Below are 11,513 nucleotides of genomic sequence, written 5' to 3'. Positions count from 1 at the left end.
GCTAAGATGTGCAAGTGGATGGGGGTTGTGGTTTCTTAGCTGGGCTTCTTTTTTTTTTTTGTTCCTTTCCTTGCCGGCGGTTTGGGAGTAGCTTTCTCCTTTCCTTCCTTGGTGGCCATCCTGAGAAGGGGAGAGAAAGTAAATTAAATTCAAATAGATATATAGCAAGGAAGAGAACGGAAGAGTGGTGATGGATGCACATTAGGATGTAATTGACATTAACACATGCTCTCGAGTACATGTGAAAAGCCAGCAATGAAAAATAGCCAGTGCATCGAAAGATAAGTGGATGCAAGGTGTTTATTGGCATGCCGGAAAAGGGTATGAGTAGCATAGACCAAGCATTACTTGTAATAAATTACCATGTTTGTATTGACAATTAATTTCAATTAATACAATAGTAAAGGGAGTTTATGAAAAGCAAGCATTGAATAGTATAAAGTAAAATAGAGAAGTGCATGATGCCATATGAGCTTTTACACAAACACATAGCATGCATGGTAAATAAGCTAACGAAAATAATAAATTGAACATGCAAGCAACCCTTTAAAAATAAAAATATATATAATTGTCAAATAATTCCTCTAATAATCCACAAGTAAAATATAGAAATAATGACCCAAAGAAATTTCTAACACCAATGAAAATAATGCAATGAATGAAAGTATGCAAATAAATTAAAATAAAATAAAAAGAAAAATAAGAAGAATGAGAAGGGAAAGAAGATAAGAAAGGAAGAAGAAAGAAATAAGAAAAGATAAAAAATAAGGATTAGAGATGAAAAGATAAGAAAATTGGCTGATCTGGATATTCTGTGCGTCGCTTGTGACGCGGACGCGTGAGTGATGCGGTCGCGTGGTGCGCAAGAAGGTTAGGTGACGCGGACGCGTGGGTCACGCGATCGCGTGGCCGGTATTGTGCGATTGGCGCGAGTGCAGCCTCGCGGTTGCGCAACTCTCTGTTCGAAATTCTTTTTGCCAAAATTCTGGGTGACGCGATCGCGTGAGTGGCCATCATGGGGATATGACGCGGACGCGTGGGCCACGCGTTCGCGTGGTGAGGCTTGGGCTTCCAGCACGAGTCCAGCCCAACTCCAGCTCAACTTTCGGCCATGCACCCGGTTGACGTCGATTTTCAGGTCACGCGGCCGCGTGGGTGACGCGGTCGCGTGGGAGGCCATGATTCCCATATGACGCGGTCGCGTCAGTGACGTGGTCGCGTGGGGTGATTTGTGCCATTAGCACGCCTCCAGCGCTGCTCCTGCGAAACTCTCTATTCATATTAATATTGTCTCCCATCTCCTTGCGACGCGGACGCGTCGCTGATGCGGTCGCGTCGCGTGCTCGCTTTTTTTTTTTTTTGTAATCTGAAAAATGCAGAATGCAGTGTTAATATGAATGTGATGAAAAACTCCAGGTTCAATATAACAAAATAAAATAAAATTCAAAAATAAATAAAACTAAATAAAAATGAAAAAGGACGATCATACCATGGTGGGTTCTCTCCCACCTAGCACTTTTAGTTAAAGTCCTTAAGTTGGACATTTGGTGAGCACCCTGTTATGGTGGCTTATGCTTGAACTCATCCAGGAATCTCCACCAGTGTTTGTGATTACAGTAACCTCCGGGGTCCCAAACTAGGCGCAGAAAGCCTTCAAGCAAGTTAAAGCAAGTGACAAGGCCCCAAGAGTGTTGATTTCTGGGATGAATTCCGGGGTCCCAGACCTTGTCTTTGCACCCATCTTCTTGTTGATCATCATTTTTCCACTTGGGTGGTGAACAGTCGGAATTCTCACTGAGACATCCAAACGGCTTCCTAGACCCATTCAGTTGAGTTTTATACCAACCTTTGCATTTAAACTTAAAGCTTCCAACCATAATGAACCTTGCTTGACAATTCTTATCACTGGCCATCTTCCTCTTACTCTTAATGCCACAAAGAGCTCTAAGTTGACCATCTGTCTCCAGTAGCCCATATTCAAGTGGAATTAGAAAGCTATGGATATGAATTTTACCCACTTGAATGTTGTGAAGGATGATGGCAACTTAGGAGGAGGGGTTTCCAACAACTTTGGCAAGGTAATTTCAAGCTCCACTCCCTTGTGCTCTTCTTTGACATCTTCTACCTCTTGATCAACCTCTACAAAATCTTCAACCATGATCTGCCTTGGAGGTTGTACGCTCTTCTCAACATCAACATCAAACACTGTGGAAGTAGGGTCTGTGACTGGACTTTCCAATGGAGGTACAGCATCTCTTAAGTCTGCAACCACTTCTTCCTTTTTAATAATTACTGCTTTGTCCAGTTGTTTAAGTATAAAATCGTACTCATCCTCGATGATTTTCTTTCTATGACAACTCCTTTCAACTATTCTTTCATCTTCAAGGGTCTCTCCTACCCTTACCCGTAGGGCCTCCTCTAGCTCTTTATGAAGTATGGATTCGCGAAGATGATTCCTTCTTTCCTGTTCCATATCAATAGCATAATTAGGATCATCTTGCTCTTGGATTGATGGATGTGGGTGCTCTTCCATGGATGGTGGTGATAGGATGGAGAGATTATTCTGTGGTTGACAAGGAAGTGCACTAGAGCTTGAGGGTTGATTGTTGAAGGTATTTGGTGGTCTGATTTGGGTGAAGAGAGCTTGTATAGTAGAGTTTAGATCGGCAAGTGCTTTCTCCATGGAGGTTTGGGGTGGATCTATGTATGGTTCATTTGGTTCATAAGGTGGTTGGTATGGTGGATGTGGGTTAGGATCATATGGAGGTGAATGGTGGAAAGGGGCTTGTGAGTATGGTGGTCCAAAGTCATGTTGAGGAAAGGGTCCATAGGCATATGGTGGTGGTTGTTGATAGTCCATTGGAGGTGGTTGTTGCCATGAGGGTTGATTAAATCCTTCTGGCTCATCCCATATTTGATTGTTCCAACCTTGATGCCTGTTCTCATTGTAATTTCTTCTTCCTGCAACATTATTGTAACCAGACTCATAGCCAAAGGGGTGAGAGTTCATAGTAGCAAATAAAAATTAAAAATTAAAATAAAAATAAATTTAAATTAAAAGGTTATTTAAATTTTGAATTTGAAAATTAAATTTTTAAATTTGAAATTTAAAATTTTGAAATTTGAAATTTGAAATTTGAAAATTTTTAAATTTGAATTTTGAAATTTGATTTTTGAAATAAGATAAGATAAGATAAAAATTTTAAAAATAAAAATCTGAAATTTTTTTTTTCAAAAAAAATTAATTAAAAATATTTTTGAATTTAATGAGGAAAGAGAAAAACAATAAAATGACACCAAATTTCAAATTTTTAGATCAAAATGAAGAAAACAACTAAGAACAGCTTGAAGGTCAAGATGAACGTGAAGAACAACTTGAAGATCAAGATGAACACTAAGAACAAATTTTTGAAAAATTTTGTAATAAAAACCAATAACCTCTTAATTTATGAAAAAGCAAAAATAAAAACAAAAATAAAAACAAATAAACAAGCAAAAATAAAAAATATTTACAATAACCAATAATAAGGCACACGTTTGCAATTCCCCGACAACGGCGCCATTTTGACGTCAAGATTTTTTGCCAGTAAAGAATGTCATAAAAACAGTCGCGTTGTAGATATAGTCTCTAAACCAACAGAAATCCCTTCGTACAAACGTTTTGGTTGTCACAAGTAACAAACCCCTTTTTAAAATTGATAACCAAATATTTAAACCTCGGGTCGTCTTCTCAAGGAATTGCAGGGAAGTATGTTTTTATTATTGGTTATGGAGATTGTAAATTTGGGGTTTTGAGAAATTTGGAGTTTGGGCAATGCGCACAGGTATATTTTCAAGCAATAAAAATAAATAAATAACTGTAAAATAAACTCTTGGCAAGGTATGTGAACTGGAAGTCCTATCCTGGTTATCCTTATCAATTGTAATGAGAATTAGATTCTTCTCCCACTTTGTTAACCTCTAACTATGAAGGTAAGTTAGGTGGATGAATTCCAATTTTCAATCAACAATGAGTTTGATAACTCAAGGGTTACCAATTATTTGACCAAAGCCAAAAGGAAGAAAATAGTAAATTTACTGAAATAAAAATGTCTTCAGATGGGAAGCAGTAATCATGTAAATAAAAGAAAGTAATCATGAATTGAAATACCTCAAATAACATTAATTAAGAAAATTATATGTAACATGAAAGAGTTCATAAATTAAATAAAAATAAAGAACCTGGGATTGAGAGTCACTCCTAAAACTAAGAGAAATCCTAAATCCTAATCCTAAGAGAGAGGAGATAACCTCTCTCTCTAAAAACTACATCTACTCCTAAAATTATGAATATGAGAGCCTCCTCATAAATGGATGCAATTCCCCACTTTATAGCCTCTAATCTGTATTTTCTGGGCCGAGAACTGGGTCAAAAACAGTCCAGAATTCGCTGGGTTCGAATTTTGCCACGCTGGTTTTTCGTCATTGCGACGCGGCCGCATTGATCACGCGATCGCGTCACCTAGCGTCAGGGGAACTGTAGCATATTATATATCAAATTGAAGCCCCGGACGTTAGCTTTCCAACGCAACTGGAACCGCATCGTTTGGACCTCTGTAGCTAAAGTTATAGCCATTTGAGTGCAGAGAGGTCAGGCTGGACAACTTAGCAATTTCTCCAACTTCTTGTATTCCTTCCACTTTTGCATGCTTCCTTTCCATCCTCCAAGCCATTCCCGCCTTATAATATCTGAAAACACTTAACACACATATCAAGGCATCTAATGGTAATAAGAGAGGATTAATAATAAGCAAATATAAGATCAAAGAAGCATGTTTTCAATCAAAGCACATAATTAGGAAGGCAAATGTAAAACCATGCAAATAGTATGAATAAGTGGGTAAAGAGTAGATAAAAACCACTCAATTAAGCACAAGATAAACCATAAAATAGTGGTTTATCAGTCTTCCCAGAATTATAGAGGCATTCTCATCCTCCCCTGTGTCATGAATCACAAAATCTGCTGGGAGGAAGAACTTACCCACTTTGACCAAGATATTCTTCACTAATCCGTATGCAGGCTTTATAGATTTGTCTGCCATCTGTAATGCTATCCTTATGGGTTGTGCCTCTTGGATTTACAACTTTTTCATCACAGACAAGGGCATTAAATTGATGCTTGCTCCCAGATCACATAATGCTTTCTCAAAGGTTGTGCTCCCAATGGTGCATGGAATTTGAAAGCTCTCTGGATCCGACATCTTCCTTGGCAAGTTATTCTGAATGATGGCACTACATTCCTTAGTCAGGACCACTGTCTTATCTCCCTTTAAAGACTTCTTCTTTGACAACAGCTCCTTCATGAACTTGACATAGAGAGACATTTGCTCCAAAATCTCAGCAAAAAGAATATTGATTTGCAACTTTCTGAAGACTTCCAAAAACTTCGAAAACTGCTTGTCCTTGGTCTCCTTTTGAAGTCTTTGAGGATATGGCATTTTAGGCTTGTACTCAGGAGCCTTTGGCAATATAGGATAAGTGTCAAGAGAGTCTGGGAATAGGTTGTCCGCACGCTTTGGAGGGACGTGCTCTACTCCTTCCTTCTTCTCCTCTGGAGCTTCTTTCTCAACTGGCTCCTCATTAACTTGTGCTTCCGTACTTGCCACTTGTCCACTTATCAAGGTAATAGCCTTGCATTCCTCTCTTGGATTTGGAATTGTGTTACCAGGAAGGCTATTACTGGTCCTCTAATCAATTTCATTAACTTTTGTGGCTAATTGACCCATCTGAATCTCCAATTTCTTGATTGATGCTCTAGTTTTTTGTCTAAAACTTGCTAATATTGCTTCCAAATCATTATTCTGCTGGGGCTGAGAAGTTGCTTGCTGAGATGATTGAAACTGGTGGTTATTAAAATTATTCTGTTGAAAATTACCCTGAGAATTATTATTAAAATTTTGTGGCCTTTGAGGTTGCTCTCTCCACCCAAAATTTGGATGATTTCTCCACCCCTGATTGTAAGTCTTAGAATAGGGATCATTATTGGGATTTCTAGGAGCACTCCCCATGTAATTGACCTGTTCAGAAGAAAATTGAGCATAATCATAATTTTTCTTTTGCATAAAATTACATGTCATGTCATAAGAGGCTTCTTGGGGAGCATTCTGAGTGTTGACAGCTGAAACTTGCATCCCACTCAACCGTTGAGTAAGTAGATTTATTTGCTGAGTCATAAGCTTGTTCTGAGCAAGAAGAGCATTAACAGCTTCCACTTCCAACACGCCTCTCTTCTGAGAGGTCTCAGAGTGCAAAGGATTTCTGTTGGAGGAATATAAGTATTGGTTGTTAGCAACCAACTCAATAAGCTCAATAGTCTCCTCTGGTGTCTTCTTCATGTGCAAAGAACCACCTGCAGAATTACCCAAGTGCATCTTGGACATTTCACATAAGCCCTCATAAAAGATATCGAGCTGAGTCCATCTAGAGAACATGTCCGGAGGGCATTGCCTAGTAAGTAGCTTGAATCTCTCCCAAGCTTCATAAAGAGTCTCACCCTCTTTCTGTCTGAAAGTCTGAACCTCCACCCTTAGCTTAGTAAGCTTTTGAGGTGGAAAAAATTTAGTCAGAAATTCAGTGACAACCTTGTCCTAAGTGTCCAGACTCTCCTTGGGTTGAGAATCTAACCACAGTTTTGCTCTATCCTTCACAGCAAACGGAAAGAGCATGAGTCTGTATACCTTAGGATTTACTCCATTGGTCTACACAGTATCACAAATCTGCAAAAAATCAGAAATAAATTGATTCGGGTCTTCCTGAGGAAGTCCATGATACTGGCAATTTTGTTGCACAAGAGTGACAAGTTGAGGCTTCAACTCAAAGTTGTTTGCAGCTATAGGAGGCACCACAATGCTTTTTCCATAAAGATCTGCAGTAGGAGTAGTGTAAGAGCCAAGTACTCTTCTAGGTTGCTCATTCTCAACTGAATTTGTCACATTGGCATTAACAGCATTATTATTATGATCCATAGTGGACTCTGCAACCTTGTAAAGTCTTGCTTGTTGCAAACGCCGCCTCAAAGTCCTTTCAGGTTCAGGATCAAAGTCTAATAGAGGTTCCTTGTCCCTGTTCCTGCTCATAAATAGACAGAAGACAAAAAAAGATGGAAATCTCTACGTTAGAGCGGAGAGAATTCCCAGTGAGGTAACCTGTGTAAAAAAAATAAAATAAAACAACTAAATAATTAAAGCCCAAAAATTTTGAAAATTAAAAAAATAAAATAAAAAAATAAACAAAAAAATTAAAATAAAAATAACTAGGAGACACCAAACTTAATTTCAGAAATAAAAAAAATATTAGTACTAATTTATTTATTTATTTATTTTTTTAACCAAATAATAAAAGAAAAGAGAAAGAAAACGAAACTGGGGAGGGGGTGCTAACGAAAAAAAGAGGAAAATATTAGTGTTAATTTAATTATATATATTTTTTATTTTATATTTTTTTCGAAAATAACAAAGCTTAAAATTTAAATGAGACTAATAAAATAAGGAAAAAAATAAAAATATGAAAAGAAAATAAAAAAGAAAATGAAAATAAACTAAAATAAAAAAAAAGAAACGAAAGAAGGTGGAAACAATCACAATTGACGTTAAAGAAATAAGAAAAAATGAAACGAAGACAGGGGCTTGATGAACGAATAGAAAGAAAAAAATTAAAGGAAAAAAAATGAAAAATAAAAACTAATAATACTAAAATAAAATCAATTAAATGAAAAATTATCTAATCTAAGCAATCAAACAACGATTAGTTGTTAATCACAATCAATCCCCGGCAACGGTGTCAAAAATTTAGTGCGAAATTTATAACCCACAAACTAACCGACAAGTACACCGGGTCGTGCCAAGTAATACCTCAGGTGAGTGAGGGTCGATTCCACGAGGATTGATGGATCAAGCAACAATGGTTGAGTAATTGGCTTAGTCAGACAAACAGAAAAGAGTGTTTTGGTATTCAAAGAGCATTAAACCGTAAATTCAGAGTTTGAAGACAGGCAGGTAAATAAGTTGGGAGTAAAATATGGAGAAACAGTTAAGGCTTTAGAGATATCTATTTTTAGGATTGGCTTTTCTTACTAACTATTTTAATCATGCAAGATTTAATTTATGGCAAACTATATATGACTAAGCCCTAAATCCTTAGATCTTCTGAGTCTACTCTAACTTTCATCAACCACCAATTTCTTGGTCACTTAATTCCAATTAGAGGATGAAGTTCAATTCTAGTTTATGTGCCACAGAAACTCTAATTACCCAAATATAAAAGGATTATATGTCACGTATCACATTAACTCCAGATAATTAGAAGTTTAGGAGAAATTGTTTTCAAACTATTGTTCAAGTAAAGAGCTTTTCCAAGTTATACAAGAACTCAATTAGAAAGAGGGTCATACTTCCGTTCCACCCAAATTCATAAGATAAAGAACGAAAATAATTCTTGAATTATAAATCAGTACATTAATTAAAATAGAAAAGCAATAGAATCAATCCATACAAATAGACAGAGCTCCCAACCTTAACAATGGAGGTTTAGTTGCTCATGGTTCAGAGAGAAAACTAGGATTCTGAAAAACTGTAAATTGTGGAATGAGATAGAAGAGAAGAGAAGGCCCGAAGGGCTGATTCTTTTCTCTTTTATATCTAATCCTAATTAATGTAAAATATATTTTCTAAAACTAAAATAATATCTTTTCCTAATTATAATAAAATAAAAGTTGAATCAAAATTAATTTGATTGATCCGTGCAGGGCTTGAGGAGTGTGGGGACCATTGGATTCATTAAGCTCCACAGTGAAGTTGGCTTTTTCCAAGTTCAACGTGGAGAAGGCAGCAAGTGCTTCAGCGTGTTCCTTTGAATCTACGCTGAACTTGGCTTTTCCCAAGTTCATCATGGAAAAGGCAGCAAGTTTTTCCCTGGAAGTTCTCCAATCCACGCTGAACTTGGCAGGAACCAAGTTCAACGTGGAGGATGCAGAGGTTGTTGGAGAAGAAATGTGTACTATTATATATCATTGGAAAGCCCTGAAAGTTAACTTTCTAATGCCGCTGAAATTTCGTCAATTGGACCTCTATAGCTCAAGTTATTTCAGTTTGAGTGCAAGGAGGTCAGGATTGACAGCATCATTCGCTTTCTCCCTTTTCTGCTACAAAACTCCGTCAAATCCCTCCGGATGCTACCTGAAATAAATAGAATTGTGCACAACTCAAAGTAGCATCCATAGTGGCTAAAAGATATTTAAATTTTGATTTAACTTAGCAATTCAAGTGCAAATTCACAAGGAAAAGATAGATAAGATGCTCACGCATCAGCATACCAAGGAACTACTTTAGATACTGCATGCAAGCTATCAAATGGGAAAGCATCATTGATAGGAGTGGAGTCAGTCTTAATGTGCTCAAGGCGACTCAAGTGGTCTGCCACTAAATTTTGGTTACCACTCCTATCCTTAATTTCTAAATCAAATTCTTGCAGCAACAGTATCCAATGTATTAACCTTGGTTTGGACTCCTTTTTAGCTAATAAATATTTTAGAGCTGCATGGTCCGAGTACACTACCACCTTAGTACCAAGTAAATAGGCTCAAAATTTATCCAGAGCAAAAACAATAGCCAGAAGCTCTTTGTCAGCGGTAGTGTAATTAGAATGAGCAGCGTCTAAGGTCTTGAAAGCGTAAGCAATTACGAAAGGATCCTTACCTTCATGCTGAGCCAACGCCGCTCCTACCGCATGAATGCATTTGATCAGCTGAAGATCGCCTTAACTCAAGCTCCAATTGTGAGAAGACCGGACTGGAGCCAGCCATTTGATCATTGTTTGTCTTGCAGGTTTGTGAACTCTTTTGATTAACTCAACTCAATTGTGAATATGTTTTAATATGATTTAGCCCTTGGTTGTGCATATATGACTCCTTGAAAATCTGACTCAATTTAACCACGTGTAAGCTTTATATGTATATAGGTGGATAGTAATTAGAATTGCATGATTCATTTAGGTAGCTTGCATTTAGATAGATTGCATTGCATGAATTCCACCATTCTGCCTTCACTCTTTTTTTTAGTTTCTCTTGAATTTAGCATGAGGACATGCTAATGTTTAAGTGTGGGGAGGTTGATAAACCACTATTTTATGGTTTATCTTGTGCTAATTTGAGTGGTTTTTATCAACCCTTTGTTCACTTATTCATATAATTTGCATGATTTTACAACTCCTTCCTAGTTCTGTGATATAGGTGAAAACATATTTTTTAGGCCTTAAAACTGTTAATTTTAATTATCATTTATTACCATTTGATGTCGTGATTTGTGTGTTAAGTATTTTCAGGCTTTATAGGGCAGGAATGGCTTAGAGGACAAAAAGAAAACATGCAAAAATGGAAGGAATGAGAAAAATGAAGTATTTGAGAAACTGACAGTGACGCGCACGGATGGACGACGCGGACGCATGCCTAGCGCAGAACACGAACGACGCGTACGCGTGATTGACACGTACGCATGACAAGGAAAATCGCCAAATGACACGCACGCGTGACTGGTGCACGAAATTGCGATTATCAACAATGGCGCCAAAGACTTGGTGCTCTCAAACGTGAATCACACTTTGTCACAACTTCGCACAACTAACCAGCAAGTGCACTGGGTCGTCCAAGTAATAAACCTTACGTGAGTAAGGGTCGATCCCACAGAGATTGTCGGCCTAAAACAAGCTATGGTCACCTTGTAAATCTCAGTCAGGCGGATTCAAATGGTTATGGTGAATTGATAATAAAAATATAAATAAAATATAAACCAGGATAGAGATACTTATGTAATTCATTGGTGAGAATTTCAGATAAGCGTATAGAGATGCTTTCGTTCCTCCTGAACCTCTGCTTTTTTGCTGTGTTCATCCAATCATTCTTAGTCCCTTCCATGGCAAGCTGTATGTTGGGCATCACCGTTGTCAATGGCTACATCCCGTCCTCTCTGTGAAAATGGTCCAATGCGCTGTCACTGCATGGCTAATCATCTGTCGGTTCTCGATCATACTGGAATAGGATTTACTATCCTTTCCCAGATCCTACTCGGAATACCACAGACAAGGTTTAGACTTTCTGGATCTCAGAAATGGCCGTCCATGGGTTCTAACTTATACCACGAAGACTCTAATATCTTGGACTCGGTCCCCTGTATTAGATATCTAAGAGATACTCATTCTGTCTCATCTTCATGTAGAACGGAAGTGGTTGTCAGGCACGCGTTCATAGGTGAGAATGGTGATGAGCGTCATATAATCATCACATTCATCATGTTATTGGGTGCGAATGAATATCTTAGAATAGGAATAAGATTGAATTGAGTAGAAAAACAATAGTACTTTGCATTAATTCCTGAGGAACAGCAGAGCTCCACACCTTAATCTATGGTGTGTAGAAACTCTACTGTTGAAAATACATAAGAACAAGGTCTAGGCATGGCCGAATGGCCAGCCCCCTGAACATG

The 11,513-nt window shown here is 37.7% G+C and overlaps 1 non-coding gene across 1 annotated transcript; it reads left to right on the top strand.

The window, feature by feature from the left end:
- The first annotated feature begins 6,465 nt into the window (after positions 1 to 6,465).
- On the top strand, positions 6,466 to 6,571 carry LOC112788311 (small nucleolar RNA R71). The gene has a single exon (XR_003195679.1). It is a non-coding gene; the product is annotated as a small nucleolar RNA R71 (small nucleolar RNA).
- The last annotated feature ends 4,942 nt before the right edge of the window (positions 6,572 to 11,513 follow it).

This window comes from Arachis hypogaea, chromosome 20 (genome assembly GCF_003086295.3).
Source record: "Arachis hypogaea cultivar Tifrunner chromosome 20, arahy.Tifrunner.gnm2.J5K5, whole genome shotgun sequence".
NCBI classification, from domain to species: Eukaryota; Viridiplantae; Streptophyta; class Magnoliopsida; order Fabales; family Fabaceae; genus Arachis; species Arachis hypogaea.
The sequence above is the reverse complement of the archived record's forward strand: the minus strand, read 5'-3'. Positions and strand labels throughout refer to the sequence as shown.